This window comes from Bos javanicus, chromosome 10 (assembly GCF_032452875.1).
Source record: "Bos javanicus breed banteng chromosome 10, ARS-OSU_banteng_1.0, whole genome shotgun sequence".
Taxonomy (NCBI): domain Eukaryota; kingdom Metazoa; phylum Chordata; class Mammalia; order Artiodactyla; family Bovidae; genus Bos; species Bos javanicus.
The window spans coordinates 8,077,741-8,100,162 of record NC_083877.1 but is presented as its reverse complement, the minus strand read 5'-3'; the positions used below and the strand labels follow the sequence as shown (position 1 = coordinate 8,100,162).

General features: G+C 44.4%; 1 pseudogene; it reads left to right on the top strand.

The window, feature by feature from the left end:
- Window positions 1–3,554: 3,554 nt before the first annotated feature.
- Window positions 3,555–9,636, top strand: LOC133255485 (ZZ-type zinc finger-containing protein 3-like; annotated as a pseudogene).
- The last annotated feature ends 12,786 nt before the right edge of the window (window positions 9,637–22,422 follow it).

The window sequence follows — 22,422 nt, the reverse complement described above, 5'->3', positions numbered from 1 at the left end:
AGAAATCCCAGGGCTGATCTCCTTCAGAATGGACTGGTTGGATCTTCTTGCAGTCCAAGGGACTCTCAAGAGTCTTCTCCAACACCACAGTTCAAAAGCATCAGTTCTTCGGCGCTCAGCCTTCTTCACAGTCCAACTGTCACATTCATACATGACCACAGGAAAAACCACAGCCTTGACTAGATGAACCTTTGTTGGCAAAGTAATGTCTCTGCTTTTGAATATGCTATCTAGGTTGGTCATAACTTTCCCTCCAAGGAGTAAGCGTCTTTTAATTTCATGGCTGCAGTCACCATCTGCAGTGATTTTGGAGCCCAGAAAAATAAAGTCTGACACTGTTTCCACTCTTTCCCCATCTATTTCCCATGAAGTGATAGGACCAGATGCCATGATCTTCGTTTTCTGAATGTTGAGCTTTAAGCCAACTTTTTCACTCTCCACTTTCACTTTCATCAAGAGGCTTTTGAGTTCCTCTTCACTTTCTGCCATGAGGGTGGTGTCATCTGCATATCTGAGGTTATTGATATTTCTCCCGGTAATCTTGATTCCAGCTTGTGTTTCTTCCAGTCCAGCGTTTCTCATGATGTACTCTGCATATAAGTTAAATAAGCAGGGTGACAATATACAGCCTTGAAGAACTCCTTTTCCTATTTGGAACCAGTCTGTTGTTCCATGTCCAGTTCTAATTGTTGCTTCCTGACCTGCATACAAATTTCTCAAGAGGCAGATCAGGTGGTCTGGTATTCCCATCTCTTTCAGAATTTTCCACAGTTCATTGTGATCCACACAGTCAAAGGCTTTGGCATAGTCAATAAAGCAGAAATAGATGTTTTTCTGGAACTCCCTTGCTTTTTCTATGATCCAGCGGATATTGGCAATTTGATCTCTGGTTCCTCTGCCTTTTCTAAAACCAGCTTGAACATCAGGAAGTTCACGGTTCATGTATTGCTGAAGCCTGGCTTGGAGAATTTTGAGCATTACTTTACTAGCGTGTGAGATGAGTGCAATTGTGCGGTAGTTTGAGCATTCTTTGGCATTGCCTTTCTTTGGGATTGGAATGAAAACTGACCTTTTCCAGTCCTGTGGCTACTGCTGAGTTTTCCAAATTTGCTGGCATATTGAGTGCAGCACTTTCACAGCATCATCTTTCAGGATTTGGAATAGCTCAACTGGAATTCCATCACCTCCACTAGCTTTGTTCATAGTGATGCTTTCTAAGGCCCACTTGACTTCACATTCCAGGATGTCTGGCTCTAGGTCAGTGATCACACCATTGTGATTATCTGGGTCGTGAAGATCTTTTTTGTGTAGTTCTTCTGTGTATTCTTGCCATCTCTTCTTGGTATCTTCTGCTTCTGTTAGGTCCATACCATTTCTGTCCTTTATCGAGCTCATCTTTGCATGAAATGTTCCTTTGGTATCTCTGATTTTCTTGAAGAGATCCCTAGTCTTTCCCATTCTGTTGTTTTCCTCGATTTCTTTGCATTGATCGCTGAGGAAGGCTTTCTTATCTCTTCTTGCTCTTCTTTGGAACTCTGCATTCAGATGTTTATATCTTTCCTTTTCTCCTTTGCTTTTCGCTTCTCTTCTTTTCACAGCTATTTGTAAGGCCTCCCCAGACAGCCATTTTGCTTTTTTGCATTTCTTTTCTATGGGAATGGTCTTGATCCCTGTCTCCTGTACAATGTCACGAACCTCATTCCATAGTTCATCAGGCACTCTATCTATCAGATCTAGACCCTTAAATCTATTTCTCACTTCCACTATATAATCATAAAGGATTTGATTTAGGTCATACCTGAATGGTCTAGTGGTTTTCCCTACTTTCTTTCAATTTCAGTCTGAATTTGGCAATAAGGAGTTCATGGTCTGAGCCACAGTCAGCTCCTGGTCCTGTTTTTGCTGACTGTATAGAGCTTCTCCATCTTTGGCTGCAAAGAATATAATCAATCTGATTTTGGTGTTGACCATCTGGTGATGTCCATGTGTAGAGTCTTCTCTTGTGCTGTTGGAAGAGGGTGTTTGTTATGACCAGTGCATTTTCTTGGCAAAACTCTATCAGTCTTTGCCCTGCTTCATTCCGTATTCCAAGGCCAAATTTGCCTGTTACTCCAGGTGTTTCTTGACTTCCTACTTTTGCATTCCAGTCCCCTATAATGAAAGGGACATCTTTTTTGGGTGTTAGTTCTAAAAGGTCTTGTAGGTCTTCATTGAACCGTTCAACTTCAGCTTCTTCAGTGTTACTGGTTGGGGCATAGACTTGGATTACTGTGATATTGAATGGTTTGCCTTGGAAACGAACAGAGATCATTCTGTCGTTTTTGAGATTGCATCCAAGTACTGCATTTCGGACTCTTTTGTTGTCCATGATGTCCACTCTATTTCTTCTGAGGGATTCCTGCCCGCAGTAGTAGATATAATGGTCATCTGAGTTAAATTCACCCATTCCAGTCCATTTCAGTTCGCTGATTCCTAGAATGTTGACATTCACTCTTGCCATCTCTTGTTTGACCACTTCCAATTTGCCTTGATTCATGGACCTGACATTCCAGGTTCCTATGCAATATTGCTCTTTACAGCATCGGACCTTGCTTCTAGTCACATCCACCAGTCACGTCCACAGCTGGGTATTGTTTTTGCTTTGGCTCCATCCCTTTATTCTTTCTGGAGTTATTTCTTCACTGATCTCCAATAGCATATTTGGCACCTACTGACCTGGGGAGTTTCTCTTTCAGTATCCTATCATTTTGCCTTTTCATACTGTTCATGGGGTTCTCAAGGAAGAATACTGAAGTGGTTTGCCATTCCTTTCTCCAGTGGACCACATTCTGTCAGATCTCTCCACCATGACCTGCCCGTCTTGGGTTGCCCCAAACGGGCATGGCTTAGTTTCATTGCGTTAGACAAGGCTGTGGTCCTAGTGCAATTAGACTGACTAGTTTTCTGTGAGTATGGTTTCAGTGTGTTTGCCCTCTGGTGCCCTCTTGCAACACCTACCGTCTTACTTGGGTTTCTCTTACCTTGGGCATGGGGTATCTCTTCACGGCTGCTCCAGCAAGCTGCAGCCATTGCTCCTTACCTTGGATGAGGGGTGTCTCCTCACTGCCGCCCTTCCTGACCTTCAATGTGGGATAGTCCTCTAGGCCCTCCTGTGCCCGTGCAGCCCCGGCTCCTTGGACGTGGGGTTGGTCCTCCCAGCCACCACCCCTGGCCTCAGTCGTGCGGTTGCTTCTCCCCGTCGCCGCCCTTGGCCTCGGGCTTGGGGCGTGGGCATCTCCTCCCGGCCACCACCCCTGACCTCAGACGTGGGGTAACTCCTCTAGTCGTCACCCCTGGCCTCAGGCGTGGGTTGCTCCTCCCGGCCGCCGCCCCTGACCTCGGACACGGGGTATCTCCTCTCGGCCGTTCCTGCGCCGTCGCAGCCTGGCACTCTCGGCCGCTGCCCCTGACCTCGGACGTGGGGTAACTCCTCTTGGCTGCCGCCCTTCGGGCATGGGGTCCTCCCGACTTCTGCCCCTGACCTCGGACGTGGGGTGGCTCCTCTGGGCCGCGCTATGGCGCCCGTTGCAGCCGCCTGCACTTACACAAATAATAAACAGGTCATTTTAGAAAAGTAAACACTACAGATAAATGAAAAAAAAAAGATCAAATAACTTAGAATTTCACCTCCCAGAATTAACTAATGTTATAGACTCTAATCCTATTCTACTCCTCTGTATCGCTCTCCGTAGATATATGGGTGTGAATGTATGTACTGTGAGTACGTACATACTGGCACCAAATTTATATGCTACAAGTTGGGGTTACAAAAGAAAAAGGAAAAACGAAATGCTCTTTCTTCCCTATAGATGACCTCTCATTCCCAAGGCTACATCTTGCCCCTGGGAACGTCCCCCAATATTAGTGGCCTCTTAATTGCAACACCAGTGTTCTCAGATCCCTACCCATCTGGTCCTTTTTACAGTGCTTCTTCAATCCCTGCCAAGGCTCAACAAAGGGGCAGTGAGTGAGGACATCTCCTACTGAGGACTGACTGTCTCCCTTCTAAGTTTATATATTGAAGCTGTAATTCCCAATGGGTTGGCACTGGGAGGTGGGGCATTAGGGAGATAATTAAGTTTAATGAGGTAATGAGGAGGGGCCCCCATGATGGGATTAGTGTGCCTATAAGAAGAAGAGAGACCAGAACTCTCTCTCTCTCTTTCCCAGGCATGTAAGGACACAGTTGGAAGACAGATGTCTAGGAACCAGGAAGTAGGCCCACGTCAGGAACCCAAGGCCACCTTGATTTTGGGTTCCCAGCCTCCAGGTCTGTGAGAAATAAATGTCTGTGGATTAAGCCACCCAGCTTGTCGTGTTTTGTTATACAACCTGGGCTAAGACAGCTCCAGATTCTACCTGTGCAACTCAGCAGTTTGTTCACGTCCCATGCCTGGGGTTAATCTGTGAAGCAGTGATAATCCTACCGAACTTTTGATTGATAGAGGATTAACTGAGATCATATGCCAGAGGCTTTATGTCTCTACCAGGAACAAAGTAGAACTGAACAAACACTACCTCCCTCCTCCACGTGTTCTCCACCTGGAGAAATAGACCCAATGTAGTTAAAATCTGTGTGTTCCCTCTCTCAGGAATTAACTGAACTGCCAAGGAGAGCCTCAGCACTTAACCATAAAGAGAACAGATCATTTTGTCTGAGTTTGAAGTGTCAGTGTGTGGGGGGCACTTTTTAAGGCCCACCCTTCCACCCCACCCAGCAAATCACTCTTTAAGAAATGCCGTTGTCCCTGTGAGAAGCAAAAGTACTGTGTAAACAGGAGGCTTGATCGGCTGTATTACTTTACTCTCTATTTACTACTAGCAGGTCCATAGGTTTCAAACCCACATGTTTTAAAACTTCGACTTCAGAACAGCCTCTTAACTCCACCTCAAAACAAATGGCATGTATCTATGTGCAAAAATACATTAATATCAGCCGAGTTTTGTAAGTTTGGAGATTTTTTTATGACTCTATTTAGGATAAATGCAAAAACCATAGGTTTAAACAACAACAACCAAAAGGAATGAGTGTCTTTACCTTAAATTAACATATGAGGCAGAAAAACATTAATAGAACTGAGTCTACAACTGTTTCTCCAACACAGCTTGCAAATAATCATTGAGTTGACCCAAAGGGGCCCCTTTAAGACGAGATCAGACTTTCTTTGCTTTTTCGCCAAGGTCAAACCCACTCATACTGGCTCCACAACTTCAGGCAAGGAAGCTCTACATTCTAGCTCTTCCAGATTTCTCCTGAATTAAGTTAGGTGTCAATTTTCACAAAAAGTGTGATGCTGAGCTGTATTTTTAAAACTGTCTTCTCCAGTAGACTCCTAAACCATCTCCCAGATGGGTAATATGCCAGGAAATTGCAGGACCACAAACACCTTCTTCCCTCTGGATTCCCCATTTACCTGAAGTAATGGTCAATTGCTCAAAAACATCAGCAGTGAGTCAGACTCAGCGATCAATAGAACAGAGCCCCGAGGTGTTAAATAGAGAGATAACCTAAAGGTAAAGTTTAAGCAGCCCCAGCTGACATGCTAATCAGGCATTTTCAGAGCTGGGTGATGGTATTTTTCCAGGGTGTCAGGAGCTCAGTAAAGAGCTTCCTGGTACAGATCGAACAGGACAATTGATCCAAATTGCCTTCTGCTCTGAACAACCGAATCTTCAGATCTGTGGCCCTAAAGCCCACAATGCAAGATCTATGCCTACTGACAAAGGAAACGTAGCTTGATTGGGTTTTGATGTGCTTTGGAGCTGAGTTCAGTCCTCGTTCTGCTGTACCCAGAGGCTCTCGGGTCCCATCTGTGGACCTCAATTTCCTCTTCTGTAAAATGCAGATTTGCATTAGTCAGGGCCCCACATCTGCCCAAGTTCAAGACCCAGCAGAGAGACTGTTCAACAGAGAGATCCCAGCCAGTGAAGGCAGAGTCCAGATGGCTTTGCTCTGCCCAGAGTTTAGGAAACACTGGATTTGGTGCTTACTGCGTCTTCCCTAGTTCTCAGATTTCTGATTGAAAGATGTAAAACTACTCTGGGTAGGAGCAGTTTTTCTTTAACAATGTTAAGATGTCTTTACCATGTTATAGGAAGAGCAGGCCAGCAGTGGGTACCAGGAGCATCTTAGGATGCTGACGCCCAAGATGGTTTTATTACTGTTTGCCTCTTCACATGAAGGTGCACAAGTGTCTCCTTTCATCTGTCCTGATAGCTGTCATTAACACCATGCTCATCCTTCCTTCGGTGGGGAGGCATGGGGGTGGGGTTTGGCATCCTTCTCCCTGAATTAGTAATGAGGCTTCCAGGTGAGCTGGACTCACACACAGGAGAGGGTAACAGGCAGGAAGGCCAGGGGTCTCCAAACAGAGGAAACAGGCTGCAAGTGTCAGACGTTTTTTTATCCCTCCCCTAAGTGGCTGCTGCTGCTGCTGCTAAGTCGCTTCAGTCGTGTCCGACTCTGTGCGACCCCATAGACGGCAGCCCACCAGGCTCCCCCATCCCTGGGGTTCTCCAGGCAAGAACACTGGAGTGGGTTGCCATTTCCTTCTCCAATGCATGAAAGGGAAAAGTGAAAGTGAAGTCGCTCAATCGTGTCCGACTCCTAGTGACCCCATGGACTGCAGCCTACTAGGCTCCTCCGTCCATGAGATTTTCTAGGCAAGAGTACTGGAGTGGCAGGAAGAAACAAACTCTCCATGGAAATGGTTTTCTTAAGCTGTGTTAATGACACTGTATTTGCTTTGGAATCTGCCTTTCTTCAAAATGGTTCCACCTAAAACTAACTTTTTTTCTTTTCTCAAACCTTGGACTGATAATAGCTCAACAAACCAGTATTCATGTCAATTGTTTTACGTCTAGGGGATGACACACTTCATGCCATCCTATCTCAAAAACATATACTGTGGGAGAGGGGCCTGGTGAAACTCCTTCAGCCTCGAGGTGTCTCTCTTATCTGATTAATAGCCTTCTAACAGACATAAAGCAGCTTGCCAAAACTTGCGAGGGGGGCACTCTCCGCCCCCTTCTGACGTCTATGTCAGAAGTTTTCTCTGTCCCTTTTTCACTTTAATAAAACTCGGCTCCCAAAAGCTCTTGACTGATCAAGCCTGGTCCCTGGTCCTGCTAAATCTTCTTCTTCAGAGATCACTGTTCACCATAAGCTCACACACACACACACACACACACACACATCAAGCCTCACTTGTGAACTTTTTTCAGCAAAGAACAGCACAGTAAGCACCTAATTTTTCTCTGCCACGTAAAAATCTAGGATGGATCTATCACTCAAAGACCAACTCTTTTCCTATGTGTTGGGAACATTGTTCAACCAGGAGCTTTCATTCCACAGCCAACCCCTTTTAATTTTCTCTCTCTAGCATCCATCAACAAGGTTAATGGTAAGTTCCTCCTGCTGCGGCTCGGACTCTAATAGTGAAGGAAACACAAGAGCCAGCCAAATAGTCAACCCAGTAAGTGATGTCTTACCTCCAACCCAGTAAGTAAGTCTGCAGAGGATTACAGAGCTGCATCTTGATATGAAAGGAGCCCTCTTTTGTGACGGAGCATGGGCTGCTTTGGCCTTCAAGTCATCTTCTGTCGTGTTGATGGAAGGGGAAGCTGTGTGTGGCTTTGATAGTTTACTACTCTGCAGTGCAATTTGGAAAGAAAGCAGCGGCTCTAAGTAGCTTCTCCCTCCTGGTTCATCCTTTCCCCACAGAGCTCTGTTATCACTGTGCAAAATGTGTCAGGAGGGATGATTCTCTCTCCCACCCTGAAGATGCATTATCTCATTTTTAAAATAGGCTGAGACAATGTAAGTGCAACAACACTTATATTTATTTCTGTCAAGTAAAAAGATTACTAGAGAAACAATCAAATTCTAAAATTTCAGGCATCTTTTTGCTGCATGTATGTCCACCTCCTCTACACGGGGGAGAGTCCTGATGGCCCATTGACAGTCTTTGGTTCCTTTGCAGTTGAAGGGCCAAAACACTATAATTTATAGAGGTCCCTATTGTGTAAAAATACCAGGGAAGGTGCCCTGGTGCCTCTGTCAAGCTTCCCTGAGGTGGCTTCCCGAGCCGGTGCCAGGTGGGGCCGGAGGGCAGTCACAGTGGCCAGAGCAGCCTCCGGTGCTCGGCCCCACGTGAAAATGATCAGAGATTGTTACAGACAGTTGCTGTTCTCAAGGTGCCGCGTGCACAAGCAGTTCAGGACCTTAAAAATTTGGGCAGACTTCAGAGAGAAACACTTAAAAATCCCATGGGATGTGCGGGAAAACGCCAGGGGAAGGCTGGTACAGGGCTTCCATGACCACAGAGAGTTATTCAGGTACCTCAGATTGTATGGGACCAATTAACCAATAGCCTTGGGAACTTTGAAAGAGAATTTTAAAATCATAAAAGACATACGAGGAGACTTAAACTAGTTTTTTATAAAGTTGGTTTACCTCTAGACCAAAAAGTCCTTTAGATCCTAGGAAGGATGGGGAGTCCCTCTCATACTCTACATTGCCTTTGAGTGATGGTCCAGAAGGTTCAAACAGTCATCCTCGGATAATAAGAGGATACCTGTGTTTAACCAATTGTGGACTGATGAAGACCAGAAGAAGCTTGAACGGCTACTCCTGAAATACCCTCCTGAAGAAGTAGAGTCTCGACGCTAGCAGAAGAGATCAGATGAACTGGGTAACAGGGCAGCAAGACAGCTTGCCAGCCGAGTGCAGAAGGATTTCACAAAGCTAACTAAAGCTGGCCTTCCAGTCCCAGGCAGAACACCGAAGTACACACATTCTCCAAAGAGGCCTCCACAAGCCGACCACAGCACGCCTTGAAAAGCACCTCTTTGAGCCTTCCACCTCATGACTTCCCACGAGCCACCAGTGTATGTGGCAGAAGACGAGGACTGACCCCATCTCCACAGCCACATGAACACTGCTACTGAGGAGGCATCAGATGAAGACAACATTCCTACTATATATAGGAAGTGGGCGCTTCCAGGGTGGCTCAGCAGTAAAGAATCCACCTGCCAGTGCAGGAAACGTGGGTTCGATCCATGGGTCGAGAAGATCCCCTGGAGGAGGAAACAGACCCACTCCAGTATTCTTCCCTGGGAAATCCCATGAACAGAGGAGCCTGGCGGGCTACAGTCCCTGGGGTCGCAAAGAGTCAGACACGACTTAACCACTAAACAACAACAACATGGGAATTTCCCTGAATATAAGGAATACTGGAGTTATTAAAGTTAAAAAACAACAACACAGAAAAACGTCAGCAAATGCAAGCTTAAAGTGGATTTGTGCAACATGCGGGTTTCAAGTGTGACAACTGGAACAGAACCTATCCAGGGTGTTCGGTGGCACTGCCAGGATTGTCCTCCAGAAATGTCTTTGGATTTCTGTGATTCTTGCTCAGACTGCCTTCATGAAACAGATACTTACATGGAAGATCACCAACTAGAATCTGTTTACAGTCCAGAGACATTCTTAGAGACTACAGGGTGTCCCAGGGCACCTTGACCCAAAGTACTTTCTAGCAAACAGATAACATGGAAGAGAACATCATATAACAGTCCTCTTCAACACATAGCAATAGTACCACTGTGCCATTCACGTAACTGTGAATTATGTGCACACTTTGGAAAGATTCTCTGAAATGACACTCATGGCACAACAGCTTTCTGAGTGTTCTTGTCGAGTCCAGCTCTGCGCTGCTGAGGCTTTAGAGCACTGCTCAGCGGCTGAGCATTCCCAACGAGCAAAGGGTTTCCCTGATGAAATTCTCACCACCACTTTAAAGCCTATTAGGTGGTAATGTTAAATGGGTGAGATCTAAATAAGAGTACATGTTAAAACAGTAAATTTCAAAGGTTTCAGAGAACTTGGTCATAAATATGCTAATGAGAAGGAAAAGTACATTAAAACGCTTAGTAGCTTTCAGTTTTGTGAAAATAGTTTTCAGCACAGAAACTGACTTTTTAGACAAAATTTTAACCAATGATGGTGTTTGCCTCTAGGATATATACACTGCAAAAGAACTCACTGTCCCAGTGGTGGCCACCGACAGCCTTTAATGAATTGGAACAACTTAACCATATTAATGTCTGATTTCTTTTAACCACAATGTACTGTCCTTATTACCAACAGCAAAGCACTATAGGAGGCAACTGCAGCATTGCCTCCTTAACCAGCTCATGGTGTGTGAATGTGATAAAATTGTCACTCAGATATATTTTTTAAATGTAATGGTATATAAGATGATCATGTGGTGTGCACAAACCATGATGAAAAATGCCAGTGGTAATACAGTGTAGTCTCCAACTCACAACATTAATTCCTTTAAAATACACAGCCTTCTGCTTCTATATTTGGAGTTGTCAGTGCAGCTCACTGAAGAAAACTGTCTAATAAAAAAATCACATATGGTAATAATTTCCCTCTTTTGTAGTCTGTACAAGACCCATGAAAGATTGTATTTTTATTACTATTTAAATAAGTGATTGAATTTAGTCTGTGCAGTGAGCAAGAGCTCACGTGCACTCTTCTATACTGCTGGATTTTGTTGTGCGTCATTTAAAACATTTTGTTTCTTCTTATCCGTGTATACAGTGTGTTCTTAAATAATTTTCATTTATCAGGAGAATGGTGAGAAATAAACCATATGGATACTAAACCACATGTCTGTTTATATTATTTTAAAAATGACAGTGAATTAGACCCTTTGTTTCAAGACAGCAGAGCCTGTTCTGCCTCAGGTGCTTCTAAAGCATATTTGAAATCAGTATAGATGGTTAGAACACGGGAAGTGTTCTTCAATCAGTTTTCATGGGTCTTTTAATATCTGTGTAATGTCAGCACCCACTTTGCTCCATCCCCACCCCCGCCCTTGTCTTCAGAGCCGACATGGCAGAGGTGGGGGATAAGAAACACACACACACACACAAGCTGGGGTCAGCATGACCTTAGCTTGAACCCTGGCTTTGCCACGTATTAGCCATTTGATCCTGAAAATTTCGCTTTACCATTTTGAGCCTCAGTTTCCTCATATGTAAAACGGGGACACTAATTCTTACTTCATAAGCTTGTTGAGAAGCTTCAGGGTCACGACACGGGTTAAGACATGGGGACAAGGCCTGACCTGAATGAAGGCCAGTCCTCATCTCCCAAGCCCCCCTTTCTATGCCTGTCATTTCACATGTCGAAATTCAAATCCTTGTCTCACATCTCCAAAATGCTCTTTGGATTTTCTTTCAGTTTTCCAGCAGTTTTCTTCAAGAACCTAAGCCACCGTTGGGAGGGTCATTAACTTCCCAAGGCTTCGAGGTGAATGATTGTGCAGGCAGCTGGCTGTGTCTGAGAGGAGTTGTGGACGCCTAGTTTATCACCAGGAAGGACCAAAATGTAAAGGGAACAATGGGGCAGTCTGACCTTCTGAGACTTGGAACTTTTCTCCATTCACAATACATTCAGTAAGTCATGCCTGAGTATTTACTGCCTTCCAGGCATTGTTCTAGAGGCTGGAGAAATGGCAGTAAACAAGGCCTACTCGGGTCTGCCCTCCTGAATCTCATGAACTGGTGAACACAGGCCCTTGTAGTCAGTTTGGGCTATAAGAAGTTCCATAGACTTTGGGGCCCACACAGCAAATATTTATTTCTCATAGCTCTGGAGGCTGGGAAATCTGAGGTCATGGTGCCAGTATGGTTGGGTTCTAGTGAGGGCCCTCCTTCTGGTTTATAGACAGCTGCCTTTTTGCTGTGTCCTCAGATAGCAGAGAGAAAGAGAGATGAGCTCACTCCTGTTTCTTCTAACAAGGGCACTAATCCCATTCATGAGGGCTCCACCCTCATGACCAAATTACCTCCCAAACAGCTCATCTCCAAATACCATCACATGGTATGACAGTTCAGTTCAGTTCAGTTGCTCAGTCGTGTCCGACTCTTTGTGACCCCATGAATCACAGCACGCCAGGCCTCCCTGTCCATCACCAACTCCCAGAGTTCACTTAAACTCACGTCCATTGACTCAGTGATGCCATCCAGCCATCTCATCCTCTATCGTCCCCTTCTCCTCCTGCCCCCAATCCCTCCCAGCATCAGAGTCTTTTCCAATGAGTCAACTCTTCGCATGAGGTGGCCAAAGTACTGGAGTTTCAGCTTTAGCATCATTCCTTCCAAAGAAATCCCAGGGCTGATCTCCTTCAGAATGGACTGGTTGGGTCTCCTTGCAGTCCAAGGGACTCTCAAGAGTCTTCTCCAACACCACAGTTCAAAAGCATCAATTCTTCAGTGCTCAGCTTTCTTCACAGTCCAACTCTCACATCCATACACAGACCTTCACAATATGAATTTTGAGAGGACACAAACATTTAATCCATAGAAGACACTTAATGATCAAACCCACAGATCAGATAACACTAGAAGTGCAATGAAGATAAAACAAGAAAAAAGAACCAAGAACGATTGGGGGAGGCGTCCTTTAGATAAAAGATCAGAGGAGCCATCCTGAGGACATGTGAACAGAGACAAGAAAGATGAGAAGGAGCCAACTCCATGAGGATCTGGGGCAGAGAGAGCGCAATGTGGTGCCTTGATTGCACACCTGAACCCCAGAAAGGGTCAGTGGGATGGAGCTTGGGAGAACGCAGTGTGAGTTCAGGTTGGGGAGGGAGGTGGGATGCAAAAACCTGTGTTTTGCAGGCCAGGACAAGGAACTTGGGCTTTAGAATACATCTCACCCAGAACTTCAGAAAAGACCTGAAGGATTCAAACACCACTGAAAAAGGACACGTATTTGCACATTTCATTTCTTGTGGGTCAGAATCTTTACTTCGGGTCCTATTGCCTTGCATTTACTATCAGTGTAAGAAGGAAGCAGAAGTCTAAAAGCCATACACCCCTAAGAGAACGACAAATAGGCTGAATGGGGCAGTTGCCTCAGCCACTAAGTGGTAAAGACACTGTCTTAACTCATAGACAACAAAATCGATAATAAAACATTCAGAGGAGCCACAACAGGAAATTAAAGGCAGGAAGCGGGGAGAGACAAAGCCTAACCTTCATACATACTATGAAAATTTATAAGGAAAAGCATAAACCAGATAAATGTGTAACTCTTCAGGGGGAATCTGTTCTATTTTGAAAAGATGACTCTACTGCTTTGATGCAACGAGAATGTCAATCTGGTTTCATCAGCCTCTTCTCTCTCCAGTCCCCTCATCCTATCTTTCTCTGCTTTCTCATCTTTCTCCTGTCCTAGGGCCTACTTTGTCCTTTCCCCATCTCAGACATTTAGCCTCTTCCTCAAATCCGTGCAGCAGGGACCTCCTTGGTGGGCCAGTGGTTAGGACTCTGCCTCCTAATGCAGGAGGTGCAGGCTTGGTCCCTGGTCAGGAAATGAGATCCCACACCGTGCGGCCAAAAAGAAAAAGCCATGCAGACAGTGTAGCCGGGGCTGAATTGCAGTCCTACTCACTCCCTCAGCCCTTCCTAGCTCCATCACTGAACTACTACTTTCATCTTTTCCCCCAAATCTATTACCTAAATGTCGGGGGAAGTTGAACTTCTTTTGTCTTTCCTTATTGTAAGCCTTTCCACAGTCCTACCTGAATTCCGCAGCATGGGCATAGCGGGAAAATGAGAGAGGGCTTGTTGAGGGTTAAAGGATATTCAAGAGACTTAACAATCAAATGTGATGTGTGGATCTTGTTTAGTTTCTAATTCAGACAAACCAAGGGCAAGAAGAGACTTTTGGAGACAACCACAGAACTAGATTGTGAACTTGGTATTGGATGATACCACTAAGTGATCACTGTTACTAGGTGTGTCATGGCATTTTTAAAAGAATATGTCCATATTTTCACCCAACAGTTAACGTTTGTTACTGTTATAGTAAGAAGAGGTGACAGATTTTTCCCTTACTGTGGAAGTTGCAAGCTTTAGGGTAAAGCCACACCCTGGTGGCTGACGCTGCTGTGGACTCATCCTCAGTACTCTCTGCCCAAGTATCAAGTGAGTGCTTTGCCCTAAATGCTAGGCGCTGCTCAAGACAGTCAGCACTACTCCAGACAGACCCCTCCTGAGAGTAACACTTTTCAAGGACACTTTTCCACTTTCTTTAGCCCTAGATGAGCACTCAGGAACTTCCCGACATCGTGCGTCCCCATGGTCGCTGGAAATCCAGCAGATGGTTGTGGAGTATATTTCTTGCTGATTATTATAATGTTGAAACCACGTGCATTTACTGTAAGTTTATGTATCACTCCGGGTAACTGTGCTCTATGTTGAAGAAGTAAATAGCATTACATTATGTTCAGAATTGATCCCTGGGTCAGGAAGCTCCCCTGGAGAAGGAAATGGCAACCCACTCCAGTACTCTTTCCTGGAAAGTAACATGGACAGAGGGGCCTGGCGGACTACAGTCCATGGGGTCGCAAAAGGATCAGACATGACTTAGTGACTAAACAACAACAACATAAGTTTCATGGGAGCTGGAGAGACGTGTCCTTCCTAAGTTAGGCCAATTCCAGTGAAAGAGAGCCCTGTGGGCATCATGACACCACGTGTGAACACCTGCATGGGAAGAAGTCTCAGCAGTGGACTCAGCTCCCAATGCCAACTGAAGTCAAATATGTGTTTCAGAAAAAGAACCACAAATGGCCAGCAAGCATACAGAAAGACACTCCAAAACATCCGTAAGTCCTTAAATGCAAATTTAAAAGGCTATTATATTGGCAAAAAGTAAAGTTGGATAATATCAAGTGTTAGTGAGAATGGGGAAAAACAACTCACATAAAGATCTGGGACTATAATTGGTATAAGGCTTTTGGATGGAAATTCAACACCATAAAGTAACATTTAAAATGTGTTTACCGCTTTCCCCTCAGGGTTACCCACAGGGCACCAGGGAGGGTGAGAGCCCTTTGGAGTAAGAAGTGTGTCTGGGGCCTACAGGTTGGCAGAGTGTGGGGCTTGGAGGCTGAAAAGCCCCAGGTTCCAGTGTGGCCTCAGGCCAGACAGGCCCGCTCAGGTGCAGGTGGTTCTGTTACGCTCCATCTGGTTCAGTCAGGTTAACCATTTGGTTAGATTCTGATAAGTTCCCTCAGGTTCTGACAGATTCTCTCAGGTTGTCTCAGGCTCCCAGAGAACAGAATGCTTGCATCAAATTTTAAAAAATAAAATAAAATAAAATAAAATGTGTTTACCTTTGACACAACAAGTCAATTCTAGTCTTAGGAGTTAATCCTACAGATCGACTCTACTGTGGACCTTGTGTCCCGTCAAAATCCATACGGAGAAGCCCTAGTCCCTTTGTGACCATCTTCAGAGATAGGGGCTTTAGGAGGTAACTAAGGTTCAGTGAGGTCTCAAGTAGGGCCCTAATCTTATGGGACTTCAGGCTTTTAAAAAGAGGAAGAAGGAAAAAAAGAAGAGGAAGAGAGAGAGGGGTAAGGACACAGGTAGCTGTGGACAAGACGGGGAGCGAGCCCTCACCGGAAATGGAACTGACTGGACCTTGATCCCGGGCTTCTCAGCCCTCAGGACTGTGAGAAGATAAGCTCCTACTGTTCAAGTCACCCAGTCTGTGGCATTTTGTTATGACAGCAAGAGCAGGCTGGTAGAGACTCCATAAGGTTAGCACAGATACATGCTTAAGAATGGTCACTGCAGCTCTGTTTGTAACAGCAAAAAAATGGGAAGCAGCCTAAATGCCCACCAACAGGAAACTAGAACTTTATCACAAGGGAAGTACTGGGTATCGATTCTAGTCTTGCTATACAGTCAATTTCTGATTTTTTGGACCTAAAATTCCCCTTGACCTCTGGAAGACAGAATAGCCAAATGAGTACTTATCTCATTCCTGACATTCCTGATTTTGTGTGATTGTGAGATTGTGCTGTCACCACCTCAAACCTAGACAGCCTGACAATGTCAATAATACCAAAGCCTGTCGGTCAGAATTATTGGGACTGTCTATGAAGAGCATATGGGACCATGCTGGATAAAAGTCATGCTACGAATCTCAGGTGTCTTATGTTCTAAAACACTATTAGATGGGTGAAACAGGAGTTATATTTTCTACGTAAATATAGGCATGCCTCAGATACCACAGGTTCAGTTCCAGGCCACTGCAATAAAGTGACTGTCCAATAAAGCAAGTCACACAAACGTTTCGGTTTCCCAGTATACATAAAAGTGCATTATGTTTACACTATACTGTAGGCTACTGTGCAATAGCATTATGTCTTTAAAAAAACCCATGTACCTAGGTTAATTTAAAAATACTTTGGGGACAAAAGCAGACATATGGATAAATGGAACAAAATAGCTCAGAAATAAATCCACACACCTACAGTCAATTAATCTTCAACAAAGAAGGCAAGAATATATAATGGAGAATAGACAGTCTCTTCAGCAAATGGTGCTGGGAAAGCATGTACATCAATGAAGTTAGAATACGCCTTCACATAATACACAAAAATAAACTCAAAATGGCTTAAAGACTTAAATGTAAGACCCGCTACCATAAAACTCTTACAAGAGAACAGGCAAAACACTCTCTGACATAAACTCTCTGACCAATGTTTTCTTAGGTCAGCCTCCCAAGGAAATAGACATAAAGACAAAAATAAATAAATGGGACCTAATCAAATTTACAAACTTTTGTACAGCAAAGGAAACCATAGGCAAAATGAAAAGACAACCTACAGACTGGGAGAAAATACTTGCAAATGATGCAACCGACAAGAGCTTAATTACCAAAATATATAAACAGCTCGTACAACTCAGTAACAAAACAAATGAACAACCCAACTGAAAAGTGGGCAGAAGACCTAAATAGACACTTCTCCAAAGATGACAGACAAATGGCCAATAGGCACATGAAAAGAAATTCAACGTTGCTGATATTAGAGAAATGCAAATCAAAATTATAATGAGGTACTAACTCATGACAGTCAGAATGGCCATGATTTAAAAGTCAACAAATAACAAACCCTGGCGAGGGTGTGGAGAAAAGGGAACCTCCTGCACTGTTTGTGGGAATGTAAGTTGGTGCAACCGCAATGGAGAACAGTATGGAGGTTCCTCAAAAACCTAATCCCACTCCTGGAGAAAACTGTAATTTGAAACGACACATGCATCCTAATGTTCTTACAGCACTATTTACAATAGCCAAGACATGGAAACGACCGAAATGTCCATCAACAGATGAATAAAGAAGACAGAGCATATAAACCCAATGGAATACTATTCAGCCACGAAAAGGAATGAAATCATGCCATTTGCAGCAACATGTATGGATCTAGAGGTTATCATAATAAGTGAAGCAAGTCAAAAAGACAAATACCCATATGAGACCATGTAATATGACTTATATGTGGAATCTATAACATGACACAAATGAATACGGTGAAAGGCAAGTGTGGTGACAAAGTGGTTTCAGACAAAAAGACATTTTAGTTGGTAAGAGGCGGGTAAGGAAGGAATAAAGACATGTAAAGCTAAAGTATGGGAATTCTCCAATAAAAATAAATAACATGATACTTTCTTCTGATTATTGTTCATTGCTGAAACATCAGAAGCATCAGAAATCAGATAAAAGTATAAAGTAAACATGAAAATCACCTACAAAGCCACTATCCATGGTGAACATTTAGAGGGGTTCCCTTCCAGGCTGTTTTCTAAAATAGAATTTTGGCTGAAGCCTCAAGGTAATAGACACTATATTCTAAAGGAAAGTTGGAGAAAACAACATTAAACTTGCAAAAGGCAATGGTAGAAACCCAGAGTATACCCTTAACTGATCACCAACCTCCATGTAGCAGGTGATCTACATCAAAGAAGATGGGGAGATGGGACTCGTAGAAGAGGATTCCAGGGAGAAGTCATTCAGACACTGAGGCCTGCACTCCTCTGGGGATCAGAAACCTCTCTCCTCCAAAGCTCTGGGGAAACCCTTTCTTCAAGAATAATTCCGTTTCTCTTGACACTCCTTGGACGCTTCTCACGTAATTACCTTAGTGGCTCTAGCTCTGGAGAACAAAAGCTAGGAAGACAAGTGGTTTTCAGGCAACTTGCACAGGCCTTCGCTTTGTAAGGAAGCCTTACTTTTCTTGACTGGGATAAAGAAAGTGAAAACCTGCAAGTAGAAACAAGATAGTATCTTAAAAACTCATGTTATAGCACTTTTTAAAAACTAAATTGGGACCATATCAAACCTCCTTTGTTTAAGGTTAATATTATACAGTAGACACTTTGCACTGTAGTCGACAGTCTTTGAAAACACGTACATAATGACCTCATAGCATTCCCTTTCTTGATAAGAAACTGAGAAAGGTAGAGAAGTCAAGAGGAAAAATAGCCTCTCCAGGTGGCAGGCAGCTGGTGGCACCAACCTGAGAGAGTAGGTTGGATAAAACCCATGAGCTGTAGAATCCAGGCTGGATCAGAGGTGCTCAGGCTGTCACCATAACCACCATCTTCACCTGCACCCAGAACAACTGAATCAGTGGGAGGGGGCTCATATTCATCTCTATTTTTATGCAACACCTTGGGTGAAAGTAATGTGAAGTTGGAATTCAAAACCACTGCTTTAGGTGGTACAGAGGACAGGAATCTGCCTGCCAATGCAGAGGACTCGGGTTCGATCCCTGGTCCAGGAAAATTCCATGTTCTGTGGAGCAACTAAAGCTCGTGCACCACAACCACTGGGCCCTTGTGTGGAGCCACGGGAGCCCACGCACCTGGGGCCTGCGTTCCACCTGAGCTGGGACCACGGGAGCCCATGCACCTGCGGCCTGCGTTCCACCTGAGCTGGGACCACGGGAGCCCATGCACCTGGGGCCTGCATTCCACTAGAGCTGGCACCACGGGAGCTCATGCACCTAGGGCCTGCGTTCCACCTGAGCTGGGACCACAGGAGCCCATGCACCTAGGGCCTGTGTTCCACTAGAGAAGCCACTGCGAGGAGAAGCCCAAGTACCACAGGAGGAGTACCCCTGCTCACCACAACCAGAGGAGGCCCGTGCAGCGACGAAGACCCAGCACAGCCAAAAAGTAAAATTAATTTTTAAAACACACCAAACACTGCTTTAAAGATTCAAATATTTTAGGGGGACATTTAGAAACATAAAAACTGCTCTAAGTAATAAGAAAAAAATTGTTTCTCATTACATTCAGGATAAATTTCAAATTTCTCACATTAATACTCAAGGCCCTTTCTGATTCCGAGCCCTACCTCTCCAGCCCCATTCCCTGCTCTCCCACACTCCAGGAGACCCCAAATAACAGCATGTCCTGTGACTTCAGACCTGCACGATTTGGCCCATGTTCTAACATCCTTTCCCCATTTCTTTGCTTCCAGAAAGCTTTCTTTCAGCCCCTGATTCTTAAGCAAATACAAAATCTGTTTTTAAAATCAAAACTCAAGGTTTGGGGGCTTTGTTAATGCTTTCTAGCTGTCTGTATTGTCAGTCACATATCCAGGCTAGGACCCCAAGCAAACATAGGCTGTTGCCTTCCATAAGCCTTGTCTTCCAGTAACCACATTGAAAAAATGTTGAACATCAGAATGTGCTAATTTAGAGATGACCCTTGAATGTTATTTAAAGTTGATTTAAGCTCCAGAAATGCAAGGTCAGTGCCTCTGAGCAGAAGAAATAATCAATTTTGCCTCCTGCAAACTTATTGTAAATACCTAACACACATATAAAACAAAGTCTCTACTAGAAAAGAGCTTTTGGTACATCATGTAATTCTTACTCATTTGAAATCTAATTTGACACATAAATTGCTTTTCCTCACTTTTGATCGATTTTTAGAAAACACCATGAAATGAACATTGTTTTTCCATTTATTTCTCCCTGTTGCGAATGTCCTTCCTTGAATAAAATGTGGGAAATTTTTGGATTTACTTCTCATAAATTAGTGGCCCATTTAAGAATATGTAAACCTGGGGACCAAATTAAATGAAAAGTTTAAAGACCCCTGAGAAATAGTCAGACCTTCTCTTGCATAAGCAATATACCTTCTTGTAAGAAAAAAATCCTAAATATCCCTGAAATAAGTGTTCAGTTTTTTTCTTCTCACTTTTTCTTCCAACCTTTTGAGGGATAGAAGAAATAAATACTTCTTTTCTAGAATGTTCTGACCTCTAAATTCTCTCTGTCCTATCTGTTCAGAATTGGCTTAAGGGAAATAAAAAATACTATCCTATTTAAAGAAAAAAATGACAGGTCATACTTAGCACTAGAAAATCAACAATTGGCAGATTCTTTTATTTGCTTATTAAATATTTATTAAGCACCTACTATCAGCCAGATAGGGAGATAAAAGTGTTAGTTGCTCAGTCATGTCCGACTCTTTGCATCTCCATGGACTATAGCCCACCAGGCTCTTCTGTCCATGGGATTTTCCAAGAAAGGATACTGGAGTGGGCTGCCATGCCCTCCAGGGGCTCTTTTCGACCCAGGGATTGAACCCAGGTCTCCTGCATTGCAGGCAGATCCTTTCTTGTCTGAGCCAACAGGGAAGCCTGAAATAGGGAGATAGGCGCCTCTGTAAAGAATCACTCTGGTCAGGGCCATTGTTTCACTGATGACCCCTATCTTGGCAAATGGAAAGGGCAAGTCTCTGTTCTCAACTTATTCCTCCTCTCAGTGGACTCCACCCTCTTTCCTTCTCCAGAAACTTTCTTCCCTAGGCTCCTGAAGCTCCACACTCACCTGGTTTTCCTTCTACTCCCTGACCATGACTTTGCTGTATCATTTGCTGGCTTCCCTTTTTCCTGAGAGCTAACCGTTAGACCTTTTTTCTTCTCTGTCCACATTCTCCTCCTAAATGATCTCCTCTAGTCTTGCAGCTAAACACCATCTAGATGCTACTGCTGCTGCTGCTAAGTCACTTCAGTTGTGTCTGACTGTGCGACCCCATAGATGGCAGCCCACCAGGCTCCCCTGTCCCTGGGATTCTCCAGGCAAGAACACTGGAGTGGGTTGCCATTTCCTTCTCCAATGCATGAAAGTGAAAAGTCAAAGTGAAGTCGCTCAGTCGTGCCGGACTCTTAGTGACCCCATTGACTGCAGCTTACCAGGCTTCTCTGTCCATGGGATTTTCCAGGCAAGAGTACTGGATGCTAATGACTCCCAAATCTGTATTCCCAGTCTCCTGTTTAATCTGAGATCTGGACTAGGTCCTATATCCAACCGCTCATGTGATATCCCCACTTGGATGTCCAACAGGGATTTCAAACAGAGCTATTTCCCATATGTCCCCACACAGAGCTGCTCCTACCCTAGTCTTTCCCATTCAGTAAAATGCATCATTTGCTTGAGCCAAAATCTAAATATTAGGGATCATGTTCATCTGTGTATAACGGAATCCAACTTAACCAAGGAGCAGTTTTTATTTGCTTTCACATAATGAGAGGACCAGAGGCAGACAGACTAGGGCTGTGCAGCTATTGGTTCCTCTCAGCCAACAATGTCCCGGCTCCTCCTTTTTTCTTCTCTGTCCTCATGGTCACAAAACGGCAGCCCCACCACCAGCCTCACAGCTACATGCCAATGGAAAGAAAAGGAAGGAATTAACAAGGTAAGGCACAGAGCCTATATGGAAATAGCAAAAATTCCCAGAAATTCCTAGTAGATGTCGGCTTATTTCTCATTGTCCAGAACTGTGTTACAAGCTCCACTTCAGATGCAAGAGAGGCTGGGGAATAAGACTTTTTAGCTCAGCATATTGCTATCCTGCACAAACCAGGGCTCTAGTATGTGGAAGAAAGGTGGAGTGGATGTCAGATAGGCAATAGCCGTGCCCACCCTATGGTCCTCAACTGGTCTCGTTTCTACGCCTCATTACCAATCTCTCTGCAAACCCTATCACCCTTACCTCCAAAAGACAGCAAATTCAACTGCTTCTTTTCATCTTCCCTGCTCTGATTCCAGCCTGAGATGCCATTGTTTTTCCCTCAGAACACAGCCCACAGCCTATTCCACACTTGCCCTCTCTCTAGCTCTTTCTTCACACCACAGCTGGGACAAGCACTTAAAAGTATAATCACACCATTCCCTTTCTTAAATTCTCCAAAGGAGCCATCACAGTTGGAGTCTCCTCCAAGTAGACCCTGAGTCAGTAGTTTATTTGAGAGGTGCAGGACAGATGGGAGGGGCTTTGCAGAGACCAGGAAGGGACGGGAGCCCAGAGCAGGTGCAGGAAGCCCTCCTCCCCACGGGCCATGGAAACCCAGGGAAATGACGCAAGATGCTTGCCTCAGAATTACGTGACCCCAGGGGCAAGTCAGTAATTCTCCACCAGCCTCCAAGGGTGGCTGAACACCTTGGCCCTGGACTTAGCCCTTCCCTGAGTTAACTCACTGCGAAA